Raw genomic sequence first — 14,534 nt, forward strand, 5'->3', positions numbered from 1 at the left:
GTCACTCCCTGATGGCTGGTTTCCACCCACACCAAACCCATCAAGCACAGGCGTCACAGGACACGTGATCCTGCCAATAAAAACGCCCAGACACACGTGCTCCACGCCATTTCCATTTCAGACTTGGTGCACCGGATGCACTGCGGCCGGCACAGGCACACCGCCACGGGTCGGTGAATTTCAGTCCACTGAGGTAGGGGCATTGTGAGTGCTGAGCGGGTGTGCAGCCTGCGATGATGCCCCGTCCTGGTGGTCCAGACAGCTCATGTTTTGTGTGTCCTGCTGGACCGCAGTGTAGGCCTGAGCCATTGAACAGCGGGGGCCTACCGCCACGTGCGTGGCCTCACTGGTCACTGAGTTAGTGGCACCGCAAGGGCTGAGCGGCTGTGCAACCTGCGATGATGATGGGTGCACTGGTATGTCCTCTGCCATGGCAAAATCAAGACGCAGCACCAAATGTGAGACCTGTTGACCTGCGGAGTGGGGCTGCATAATGTGGAGGGTGCCCTGGCAGCGAAAAGGTGAGCAGTGAGGCCTGGGTGCGCAGCGGCGGGCAAACACCTCTGGGCAGTGGAAGTGGATGATGTGCAGCAGGTCCAGAACTTTGACTGTCTTGAGAACTGTCTCTAGCAATCTTAGCTGCAATAGTAGCTTCTTGATCAATTTCTTCATTAAACATTTTCAGATAATTTGCAAAAACTGGGCATTCAATGCTATCTTTACATGCATTGAAAGAATCTTCATAGCACTGAAAATCTCCAAGTAATTCCAATTCCATATGCCAAGGCTTGAACAGTTGTAAAAGTGCTAAATAGTAAAATGCTCTTTTATCAGCAGTATCACAACTCAGTTTCCATCCTTCTGAACCAATCACTGCATATTTTCCTTCATTTATGTTTTCTGTAGTATTTTTCTTAAAACTGTAAAATTGTAGCACTTCATAGAGACATATGTTCTCAAGATGACGACTTCTATTTGGATAGTCTGTATCCAACATGTTTGGTTTGATAATATCTGTACTTCCCGGTTCATTTACTGCTAAATATTTGATTTCTTGTATAGGTTTAAGTACTCAATTTCGGGTTGCAGCAAGACCTAGACTCACCCAAATGATCCCTCTTGACGTTGAATATAAACTTGCAGACGACAACCGATCCGATCATTTGTACGCTCCAATCTCTCGATGGGATAACATCTTCAAACTAAAACTGTACAATTTCTTACTAAGACTCTTCTCGTGGGATATTTCTTCCCCCATTTCTTTCAACTCCGTCTTTTCTGATTTTGTTATGTATGATGTTACATACCGAGCAACAGCAATGGAATTGTCTGCAACATACTGGATATCCATATTAGCATTCCACATTGAGAGAATAACTGGATTATAATCATTGATATACTTTGATTCTTCACTTCTTCTCAAATTGTACGTATTATTTGGAGATTTTCTAGTGATGGTATGTCTCACTGCTGACATGAAACTGTTTACTCTTCCTTTGGATATTACTGGATGTGGAAATCCAAAACGACATTTGGTATAAAACTTTTCCTTCGACTTGTATTTTCGTTGACAGTATTTGTCACATCGATGACTTTGGAATCGTAACACTTGTTGCCTTAAGGTGTTTTCTTCTGTTCTTTTTGGTATAGCACATGTGACATAATCTTCAGTAAAAGATAAAACAGTGTCATCCGAATCAGTTCCAAATTTGGGTGCATCCTTGATCCATAAAAGCATATGTATATGAGGAGCATCTCTAGCTTGATACTCCTTTCTCCAAAAGAAATCAATAACTTCTCCAAGAGGAGGATTCTTTTCATTGCAGATAAAAGACATCATAGCTTCAAACCTATTGTTGAAATATCTGCATACATTTACAGGATCCAAAGAGCACAATTCTCCAGGTGTCTTGTGTTCAATATATGTAATATTTGAATTTGCCTCTCGAAGAAATTCAAGTAAATCATCCCAAGCGTATTCAGCACAGCTTAGTGTAAAAAACAAACCACGTAGGAGTTCCTAAGTTCCTTAGCATGCATTTAAGTTCTCCATGACGATGATACCAATACTCATTAGTACCGCGCTGACATGCCATCAAATTAATCAGTTGAGATTCTAAATGTTCGTCTCTCTGAATCCATGAATTCCTTTGCAGAAACATTTTGAAGATGTACTCCTGTTTTTAAGATGTGGTTGACTGCATATGAAAGTCCAGACAAGTCACTCTCAAACAAAAGATGAAATATATATGGGATACATTGTCGAAATCTTGGATCTTCTGCATAAAATCTTGTTGTTCGATATTCTGATGCAGGAATCTGTACTGATCGTTCATCATATTGTCCACCTTTTCCAGTTGGGAACAGCTGGGGAAAACAACGAGCTTCTGAACTTTTTTCCCATACACTCATGGGAGTTCCCTTCACTTTTTTCATTTGGAATAATTCAATAGTATTCCCCATCACTTCTTTTGAATGAAGTGGACGTACACTATAATGTTCATAAATTTCTTCACTTTTGGACATGTCAACTTTTTCAATTTGACCACTTCACGTTTCACTATCATCTCCTAAAACTATTTCTTCTTCTTCTACATACACATTTTTGTAGTAATCATTGTTTTTTATAAGATATAATGTTGCCATTTGCACTTTCCTAACATCAACTAATTCTTGCCAAATGCTCTTACTCTTAGTAGGAACACCATTAACTAGAATAACTAGTGGTTCACTTTCTACATTTTCTACACCAATAGTTTCAATATTTTTCTTTAAATCTAGAGGTAAATATACAACTCTTCCATTTAATCCTCGCTGTAAATCTGTAGGAGGCAGTTTACCTATTTTAGGCTCCATGAGAACAATAGCCTGAAATGGGTGCACACATTCAATCAGAATAGACTCATACGTGTTTAAATCTATCAGTTCTGGAGGAATAGTTACCAACTCTAGATTATTATGGACAGCTCTAGCAGGCATTTTATTATCGTCTAATTTGTTATAACAATATTTACAAATACGCTGATCAGTACCCAAATCAAAGCAATCCTTTACCAACAAATAAGTTACAAATTCCTTCCATTTATCATTATTTTCTCTTTCACTTTTCAAATATAGATCAACAGTCCTAGTCTGATTTCTATAGTGAGTTCGTCGGCAACAAATACAAGTGTAATTGGCCTTTCACATGAAATTACCTAAAACTTTGTAATTTGTTCTTCAAACTTCTCTGTACTACTATTTTCCACATTTTCTTCAACATCTACTTCTATGAATGTCTCACTTTGTTCTGTCTCTCCTTCAGGACCAAAGTAACAAAACTCTATTTCATCACAAACTTTTGTAACATCTGATACTGTTCCATGCAAAAGAGCACAGTTTAAGTCATTTAAAATTAGTGCTGGACTTTTAGCATAATGCAATCTTCTCACAAACTTCCGCATTTGAGAATGATGTACTGCTAACATTCTAAAATGATGAAAAACACTTTGACATACTTTTCTTGAAAGACAAGCCACAGAATGACCTTGCAAACCAGTATTTTTTCTTACTCTGCAAGGATCTAGTCCTTGCAACATCTTAATCTTTTGTTTAACACTTTTTTTTACTATAGACTCGTAAGAAATTGCGTAAAATTTCAATAGATTCCTGTCGTATACTACAAATACTAGTACAATCCCAAGTATACACAGGAGCTTTAGGACGTCTCCCTAGAACGTCATCAGCTATCACTTCTTCTACATTTCCGGTAACCATCTTCTCTTTCTCAATTGGACAACCATTTTTAACCTCATAAGCTCGGCCACTGGTATCAACTGCAAGCAACAATGTATTGGTTTGAAAATAACTCTCTTCATTAAAAAAAGCCTTTGAACTTGAACTGTATTTCCATTCACCCAAAAAAATATCACAAAAGTTACTTCTGTTAATTGCTCTCTTCTTCTTACTTTTGGCCTTCATAAAATGTATTGGTTTATCAAGTGATCAAATTCTGTTTAAAACTAAAACGAATAATTTCCTTTTTAATTCAAAAGCCTTCTCAACAATAGTTTCAATCTGTTTCTTCTTTTTATAAAATGCTGATTTTCTTTTATATTGCTTCACATCTTTCAACAAATTAAAACCAACTCTTTTGTAAAACATTCTCTTTCTAATTTCTTCAAACTGATTATTTCTCCTTTTACCATACATTGATTCTCCAGAATGCATTTTTCCATTAACTTCTCCTTTTTTTCTTTTTATTCTTCTTTTTTGTTGGGGCATTCTTTATTCATTCCACATTGTGCACACTGTTTTTAGCCTTTGAAAGTTTTTTAACAAATTCTTTTGTTCTCTTACCAGAAGACTTTTTCTTTTTTCCCACATGTTGTAGTTCATCTAATTTTTGCTGTTCTATTTTCTTCAAATAATACTCCTTTTTTGTTGTTTCCTCTTTTTTGTTATTCTAGTCATGGCAAGATTTTTTTAATGATGATGAACAATATCTGTAAAAAAAAATATGCATATATGACATTATTAAAATAGATTTATAAAATATACTATTGTATTACTTAAGAAACACGTTGTATATAACGTACATGGCTACTACTTGGGTAATTGTAGAAGTGAATCAGTACTCTGCATGGGGTTAGGGGACTGGATAGATTGTGAAAATTTGACTGTAGCACTGTGTGTGTTAATGCCTGAGTCATTGTACAACTGCATAGACAGTGACTGGGTAGGTAGAGTGCTACTAGTTGACAGCAGAGTGAGCTTATAAGTACATGGTTCTGTCAAGATGATTGCAAGAGTGGACAGAGAGTGACAGTGTGATTGGGGCACTGCATTAGCACTATCTGGATTATCGCAGGACTGAATCAGTAGTCTACAGTGGGTTAGGGGCCTGCATAGATTGTGCAGATTTGACTGTAGCACTGCATGTGTTAATGCCTGAGTCATTCAACAAGTGCATACACAGTGACTGGGTAGATAGAGTGCTGGTAGTTGACAGTAGGGTAACTTTATAAGTGCTTGTGCTTTGGCACAGAGATTAGATAAGGACATGGTTCTGTGAGGATGATTGCAAGAGTGGACAGAGAGTGACAGTGTAATTGGGGCACTGCATGAGTACTATCTAGATTATTACATGAGTGAATGAGTAGTGTACAGGGGGTTAAGGGCCTCCATATATTGTGCACATTTGACTGTAGCAATGTATCTCTTAATGCCTGAGTCATTCTACAAGTGCATAGACAGTAACTGGGTAGATAGAGTGCTAGTGTTTGAGAGCAAGGTGAGTTTATAAATGCTTGTGTTTCGGCACAGAGATTAGATAACGACATGGATCTGTCAGGATGATTGCAAGAGTGGACAGAGATTGACAGTGTGATTGGGGCACTGCATGAGTACTATCTAGATTATCACAGGAGTGAATCCGTAGTCTATATTTGGTTTGGGGCCTGCATAGATTGTGCACATTTGACTGTAGCACTGCATGTGTTAATGCCTGAGTCATTCTACAAGTGCATAGGCAGTGACTGGGTAGATAGAGTGCTGGTAGTTAAGAGCAGGGTGAGTTTATAAGTGGTTGTGTTTCAGCACAGAAATTAGATAAGGACATAGTTCTGTAAGGATGATTGCAAGAGTGGTCAGAGAGTGAGAGTGTGATTGGGGCATTGCATGAGTACTATCTGGATCATGGCAGGAGTGAATCAGTAGTCTACCGGGGTTAGGGTCCTGCATAGATTGTGCACATTTGACTGTAGCACAGTGTCTCTTTATGCCTGAGTGATTGTACAAGTGCATGAACAGTGACTGGGTAGGTAGACTGTTGGTAGTTGAAAGCAGGGTGAGTTGATAAGTGCTTCTGTTTTGGCACAGAGATTACATAAGGATATCCCTCTGTCAGGATGATAGGAGGAGTGGCCAGAGACTGACACTTTGATTACTAAATTGCATGGCTAATTCTTGTTTTTTTGCAGGAGTGAATTAGTAGACTGCACGGGTTATGGGACTGTATAGGTAGTGTACATTTACCTACATACTAACTACGAAATTAGACATTAAAGAACCACAAAAACACTTCTCATGCACTTATAAAATCACATATTCACTACCTTTGCACTCCTCTAATCTATCAGGTACCTCTCATTAATTCATTAAAGATAGCTACATCTATGTAAATGTAATCTAAACAAATACATGACTCATGACATACTATTCTCTTTAAGGAGACAACTACTACATACCAGAAAGAGTAAAATGTAGTGTTTTTCTTTTGAAATACATATTGCCAATTTAATCTAGAAATCTGCAACATCATCAAACTGTACGTCTCAGCAGACTTAATTAAGAAGAGTAATCAACAACACCTTTTTAATGGATTTCTAAAACCACACAAACTGCACAAACAAATAACAGAATTGTAATCATTAACACCGTATATGATCATCTTGCCAACAGCACAGTTGTACCTCATTTTACCAAACTATCTATACTAATGCCATTTTATTAAACTGTACCTTTTTTACTAAGAAGAAAAAATATGCATGCCTAATAAACTGCACCTTATATAAACTTTAAGAAAAATGCACATTCTTTATCCATATTGAACCAATTATTAATAAATAAAATTCATCATTCAACTATACCTTTCAAGACACTTAAATATATATATATTAGTGCACATACTATTTTTTAAACAAACTTCAAGCACAATAGAAATTATCCCAATATATAGCTGTACATTTAATAAATTAATTTAACCAGCAAAGTGTCATAAAAATGTCAAATTTATATTACATAAATCTCTTATAACTCACCTTTTAAATAAATCTGTTGAATGTAAAATCTCACGCACTCAATCAGGATTTTCTTTTTCACACAGAGAATGTAGATGAGCACACTCTCCTATGTAAAACCAGTAATGGCAAACCTTCCCTCTAATTTTCCATACATATACACATAAGCCACAAATGACATTGCTTCTCAGAGTTTTTCGAATTGAAAAACGAATTTCCATTGGTCATAGAGAATAATACTTTTCAACTGACATCTTCACCCCTTGTCCTTAATATCAGTTTCCATAGCAACAGGTCATGCAACATTCAACTTAGCTGCCAGGTCACAGGTTCACCACAGAATGTTGCAAATGACAATAGCAGGTGTGGTTGGCTTTGCAAAGCATCCCCTTATCTTTGCTGCTGTACCTTTCAAACATTTCAAAATAACCAATAAGTAACATGCGTTCTAAACAAAGTAAAATGCACCCTAAATTAGAATGTAGAGTGTTCTTAAACAGCCAATCAAATCTCTACTTTCTTAAAAACAGCATCTTGACCACCATTTTAGATAGATTTCATTCTATCACCTGCCTACCTCAGGTACAGACATCCTCTGATTACCTACAGAGATCCCTTCAAGATACTTTCAGTGTGGATAGTTGGGCACATTTATGTTTTCTGGTGCAAACGGTATGCTGAAAGCAGAGGTATTGACAAAGACCTAGCTTTACAAAATGTAGATATTACATGGATTGGACAGAGAGCATTGAAGTGGCACCAATTTATGCCATTGGTTAAATCCTTTATGCACTTCCAACCCCCTGACCTCATGATTGTGCACTGTGGTGGCAATGACCTAGGCTCATTGACTGGGGTAGGTCTGGAAATGCTAATGAAGGACACCTTTGCAGAATTGATGTTGTTTTTGCCCCAAACTGCCGATGTCTTCTCTAACATATGCCAAAGACAGAAATGGAAGTGGTCCAATCAATTTTGTCCTCAGATTGAGAAAGCTAGAAAAAATGTCAATAAATCTGTTTCTGCTTATCTCAGAGACCATAGTATGGGGTCCATATACAACAACAATCTGCGTTTTAATATGGATGGCATATACAGGAGAGATGGTGTACATTTCACAGATGAGGGAAACAGAGTCTTTCTCAACAACTTCAGACTCTGCATCAGCACTTACATGTAGCTACAAATATCTCCCAATAAACACAAGGGCTCTTTTTAGAGCCACCCAAGATGCTAACATATAATATAGCTTTTTAATAAAAAAAATCTTATTTTTTGTATTAGGAGTCGCGCACCCAGCGCGATTAGGAATCACGCACCCCTCGCGTTCACACGAGGGGCTGCGCTGAGGGTTGCGCACCCCTCGCATTCACACCAGGGGGCTGCGCTGGGAGTCGCGCATCCCTCGTGTTCACACCAGGGGGCCACGCTGGGAGTCACGCACCCCTCGCATTCACACTAGGGGTCCACGCTGAGCGCCGCGCTAGTGTCGCGACTCCAAATTTTTCGATAAAAAAACAGCTCCTACCAGAAATTTATATTCGCCCCGGGGACCCCATCCCCCAGGGCCTATGCACTACGTAGGGGACCGTGGGGGGAGCCCCAATGCCCCCATGGTCCCATCGGCTCCCCACATCCTGCAAGAGCCGGCATTGCTTTTCCACATGGGGAGATGCTAACATGCCGCTCCCTGTGTGGAAAAGCAATTCTGCTTTGGATTTTGGAAGAGAGAGCAGGTTTCCCTGCTCTCTCTTCCAAAATCCAAACCAGAGCTTGCTACGATAGGGCGGAAGACCATGAACCCACCCTAGCGTAGCAAACAACAGTGTCCCGGGGGTGGGCACCCTGGTACACTATAAGAGCCGGCCCTGGGTGGATGGCGGTCCCCAGGGCCATCACAGGCTCCAGGAGGGGGGCCGTGCAGCCCCCCTCCCAAGAATTCAAAAGCCCCGGGGAGGTGGTGATCCCCGGGGCACGGGGGTCCAAAAAGGATCCCCGCATTTTAACAGTTAGTGCCCTGGGAAGGTGGTGGTCCCCGGGGCATGTGGGGGTCTCAGGCGGTGACACACATGCTCGCTGAGCGTTACCTGGAGGGTGCGATCTCACTCTCCTCTCCTCTCCTCGCGACTTGGGCCTCCAATGCGACTTCGTTGATCTTGGGCAGTGGAACATGGCCCCCCCCCCGACGGGGATGGTTTGAGGTCCCTCCTTGGCAAAGGCAGGCTTGGGCCAGCAGCACAACTCCTCTTTGGATGCCGGTCCGAGCCCATGGCAATGACGAAGGTCTCAGGCTGCAACAGGGCGCACACACACAGCGTCTCTGAGACTCACTTGAGCGTCGGGTGTATAAGATCACAGGGAAATCCTCACAAAGGTCTCAGGCTGCACGAGGCACACACTCACAGCATCGCTGAGACTCACTTGAGATTCAGGTGTACACAATCACAGGGCAATCCTCACGAAGGTCTCAGGCTGCACGAAGCACACGCACCCAGTGTAGCTGAGACTCACTTGGACTCCGGGTGCACATGATCACAGGCCAATCATCACGAAGGTCTCAGGCTGCACGAAGCACACGCACCCAGCGTCACTGAGACTCACTTGGACTCTAGGTGCACAAGATCACAGGACAATCCTCAGGAAGGTCTCAGGCTGCACAAAGCGCACGCACACAGCGTCGCTGAGACTCACTTGGATTCTGGGTGCACACGATCACAGGACAATCCTCACGAAAGGTCTCAGGCTGCACATGCACACATGCACACAGCGTCGCTGAGACTCACTTGAATTCCGGGTGCACACGATCACAGGACAATCCTCACGAAGGTCTCAGGCTGCATGAAGCACACAGCGCCGCCAAGACACACCTGGAAACTTTTATGTTCCTGAGCTCCCATAACAGGGAGCCAGCTCTCCTCGGGCCCTTGGGGATAAGTTACTTCAGGACACAGCACACAGCAAATTCCTTTCAAGCGGGGGACACAGAACACAGCAAAGTCCCTTAGCCTCTCCTTGGTTAAATCAGCAAACTGCAGGCCAGCCCCAGAACACACAGCAAGGGTCAGTCCTTTCCTTCAGTCTCTTCAGCAGTTTCTTCCTTGGCAGAGGTTCCTCTTGACCACCAAGTAGTTTCATTCCTTTACAGTCTTGATCAGTCCTCCATTCAGGGGTTTCAGCTCTCATAGTTATACCCCTAAATGTCTTTGAAGTCTTTGTGTTCAGGGGGCACTAACCCCTGTCCAAACCAGTTCTAGGTGTCTCCCTGCCAGTGACACCTTCTTCCCTTTGATAGTGGGGGTCTGGATCCTCAATCACTCAGCAGGAGATGGAACAATTGTTTTATGGCGGAAGCCCAGGCCTCTTCACCTCCAGGGGCTACTCCTCCCCCCTACGCTCCAGATGCAGGTCAGCCTGTTGCTGTCTCACCTCCTCCCCTGGGTCAAGACATTCCCCAGATCCTATCACTTTCAAATCCAGACAGTCTATCCACAACCAGTCAGAGACACACAGAATTGTTAGAACACAAAAGCCAGCCATTTCTAAAAGTGTGGTGTCTAAACACACAATGCAAAAACCACCTTCACAAAAAGATGTGTTATTAAATTGTGAGTTCAGACACACTAAACTTCACCCCTCCATCTTAAGCCTATGGGAAGATAGGCTGGAAACATATTACACAGCCACCCCATTCTGTCCTATGGGCAAGATGGCCTTTCAACAGTGAACAACGAAATGGAGAGTATTTCACTGTCAGTACATGGTACACACCTCAGTACATGTCCTACCTTTCACATACACTGCACCCTGCCCAGGGGGGTACCTTGGGCCTGCCATAGGGGTGTCTGATGTGCATAAAAAGGGAAGGGTAAAGCCTGGCAAGTGGGTGCACTTGTCAGGACAACAAGGCAGTTTAATAAACTGCGCGCTGGCACTGCAGTGGCAGGCCTGGGATCTCTTTTCAAGGCTGTGGGTGGCACAATTTAGTGCTGCAGGCCCACTAGTAGCATTTGGATTACCAGCCCTGGCACACATAGTGCACTTTACTAGGGACTTTACTAGTAAGACAAACATGCCAATTATGGACAACCAATTACCATTGCACTTTATACAGGGAGCACTTGCACTTTGACACTGATCACCAGTGGCAAAGTGACCAAAGCATCTAAGGTGGCAACACCATGTCAGAAAAAAGGTCTTGGGGGAAGGCAAAAAGTTTAGGGAACTTTAGTCAAAAAGGGCCAAGTCCAACACTGCTCCACTGCAATCCGCTATTGCAGCCTGAATTAATTTCACCCCTTACCCCATGTTAGCTTATAGGAAGAGCGAACCTCAGTTGACTACTCTTCACTACCTGGGCAGGGAACACATGTGTACCTGCCCTGCCTTTCACATACCACACACTTCACTGCCTAATACGAACCCACGGGGTGCTCTGATGGTTGCAAAGGTCCTCTCAGGATGGCTAGTCATTCAGACAGGCTAGCCTGAGTAGGGACTGCAAATGCACCCAAAATTACCTGCAATGGCAGGTTGGACACATATTTAGAAACACCATAGGTGCAAATGCTAATGCCAGCCTGCAATGCCAGTCTGGACACCGGTTTACAAACACCATAGGTGCAAATACACACACTGGCCTGCAATGACAACCTGGACACCAATTTACATATAGGAGCAAATGTGCACACCAACCTTCAATGGCAGGCTGGACACATGTTCAACCACATCATTGTTGCCACTGCTCAACCTCTCCTGCCTTGGTAGGCTGGACACCAGATTACACCCACCATCGGTGCGAGTGTGCACACATAGGCCTGCAATGGCAGACCTGACCTATGTTTAAAAACCTAAGGTAAGCACTGTAGGAAAGTAGGATCTGTTTCTTATGGTTACCCCCACTTTTTGCTTGATGTTACACTGTTTTTGACTAGTCTGTCTGGAAACCAGCTAATTAGGACCCCAGTCTATCTGCTTCCTCCCTAAAATGTTATTTCATGTACTTAGGTCAATCAATCAATCAATCATGGCATTTGTAAAGCGCACTACATACCCGTGAGGGTCTCAAGGTGCTGGGGTGGGGGGGAAGCTGCTACTGTTCGAAGAGCCAGGTCTTGAGAAGTCTTCTGAAGGTAAGAAGGTCTTTGGTCTGCCGTAGGCAGATGGGGAGGGTGTTCCATGTCTTGGCGGCAAGGTGGGAGAATGATCTGCTGCCGGCGGTCACTCTTCAGGTGCGGGGGATGGTGGCGAGGGCACGGTCTATGGAGCGGAGCTGGCAGGTGGGGGTATAGAGGCTGTTGAGGTACGTTGGTCCGATGTTGTGGAGTGCCTTGTGTGCATGGGTGAGGAGTTTGAAGGTTATCCTCTTGTTGACAGGGAGCCAGTGCAGGTCACTCAGGTGTGGTGTGATGTGGCTGCAGCGAGGGATGTCGAGGATCAGGCGTGTGGAGGCGTTCTGGATGCATTGAAGCCATTTCAGGAGTTTGGCCAGGGCTCCTGCATAGAGTGCGTTTCCGTAGTCCAGTCTACTGCTGACGAGGGCCTGGGTGACCATCCTTCTTGTTTCAGTGGGGATCCACTTGAAGATCCTGCGAAGCATGCAGAATGTGTTGAAGCAGGAGGCGGAGATTAAGGGTGGGCAGAATTTGCAAAAGTGCCTTTCGCAAAATATCGCGAAACGGCAAAAAATCTCCGCGATCACGCAAAATTTCGCGTGATCGCGGAGATTTTTGTGTGCTGATTAATGCGTTACTGAATTTGACCTTCAACTCGGGCACCTGCTTTATTTATATCTGTAAGACTTACATATATAAATAAAGCAGGTGCCCGAGTTGAAGTTCAAATACAAGGGCTTCCTGTTGGGGTTTAATTTTTGTGACAGGAGCATCGTGCCAGAATTAATCCAGCCCTGCCTGCATATTTATCCAAGAAGATGCCACCGTTTTGTGCAATGCCGCTACTCAACTGGAGTACTTTCTACTGGCTAATCACTGCTTCGCTACCTCGTTGGGTAAATGTATAGTGCTTTTCTTACACTACAGCTGCGTAAAGGACCAGAAGAGTTGTCTACAGCGACCATGTGTGTCTGTAATGTTGCCACAGCGCCGACGGGCGCCGGGGTCCCTCGAGTGGACTGTCCATCATAGTGGGGGAAAGGGCGGGAAGACGTTGCACACCGCTGGTGTGTGGGCCGGTGCCAAACGGGCGGGGCTTCCATGCAGTTCACATGCCTCTTGTTTATAAAAGGCCAGAGACCGATCAGAGCAGCAGATGAGGAGATAGAACCTCCTGGTGTCAGGAACTACACAGGGATTGCGCTCGAGAAACTCATGGGTGCACAGAGCTCCATCAAGGATTACAGCAAATTGTTGACAGTAGTAGATATGGAGAGAAAGCACACCTGCCTAGGCGACAATTTCCGTTCCCTCACGGATCGTGGAAGTTTCGACATTTTCGCATTCCGCGCGGAACACGAAAATGTTGAGTTTTCGCAATTTCCGCGAGCGGAACGGAAATTGTCACCCACCCTTAGAGGAGATGGCGTTGACCTGCTTCGTCAAGGAGAGGGTAGCGTCGAGGATGACCCCTAGGTTGCGTGCGTGGTCGGTGGGTGTTGGGGGTGTTACTAGTGCAGTCGGCCACCAGGAGTCGTCCCAGGCCAAGGGGGTGGATCCGAGGATGAGGACCTCCGTCTTGTCCAAGTTCAGCTTAAGTCAGCTGTTCCTCATCCAGCCAGCGATGGCCTTCATTCCTTCGTGGAGGTCAGTTTTGGTGGTGTGGGGGTCCTTGGTGAGGGAGAGGATCATCTGGGTGTCGTCGGCATAGGAGATGATGTTGAGGTCATGCCGGCGTGCGATGTGGGCAAGTGGTGCCATGTAGACGTTGAACAACATTGGGCTGAGGGATGAGCCTTGGGGTACGCCGCATATGATCTCGGTGGCTTCGGAGCGGAAGGAGGGGAGGCGGACGCTCTGTGTTCTGCCGGATAGGAAGTAGGAGGTCCAGTCCAGGGCCTTCTCTTGGATTCCGGCGTCGTAGAGGCATGTTTGTAGTGTGCGGTGGCAGACCGTGTCGAAGGCGGCTGACAGGTCCAGGAGGATGAGGGCCGCGGTTTCTTCATTGTCTAGCAGGGTCCTGATGTCATCGGTGGCGGCGATGAGGGCAGTTTTGGTGCTGTGGTTGCTGCGGAACCCAGACTGGGATGGGTCCAGGATGCTGTTCTCCTCGAGGAAGCTGGTCAGTTGTTTGTTGATGGCCTTTTCGATGATCTTCACCGGGAACGGGAGCAGGGAGATTGGTCGGAAGCTCTTGAGGTCCTTGGGATCCGCCTTCGGTTTCTTGAGTAAGGCGTTGATCTCTGCGTGCTTCCAGCTCTCCGGGAGATGTTGATGGTTTTCCGGAGATGGGGTGCGATGGTGCTGCTGGCTTTGTTGAAGATGTGGTGTGGGCAGGGGTCTTCCGGGCATCCAGAGTGGACGGTGTTCATGATCTTGATGGTGTCATCGTCATTGATGTTGGTCCAGGCGATCAGGCGGTTGGTGCGGGTGGTGGTCGTGGGAGCGGGGGTCTCAGTGGTTGCCGGGGTGGTGATGGTGTTGAAGCTGTCGTGGATGTCTGTGAGAAGATGGCCAGCGAGTCGCACAGGTCTTGTGAATGTGGGATGTCGTTGGTGCTGGATGTTGAAGAGCTCTTTGCTGTAGTGTGCGTTGTTGTCTAGGCGGTCTTTGAAGGGGGTCCTTTTTGCGGATCTGATGAGGT

The sequence above is a fragment of the Triturus cristatus genome, chromosome 2_2 (assembly GCF_964204655.1).
Source record: "Triturus cristatus chromosome 2_2, aTriCri1.1, whole genome shotgun sequence".
Taxonomy (NCBI): Eukaryota; Metazoa; Chordata; class Amphibia; order Caudata; family Salamandridae; genus Triturus; species Triturus cristatus.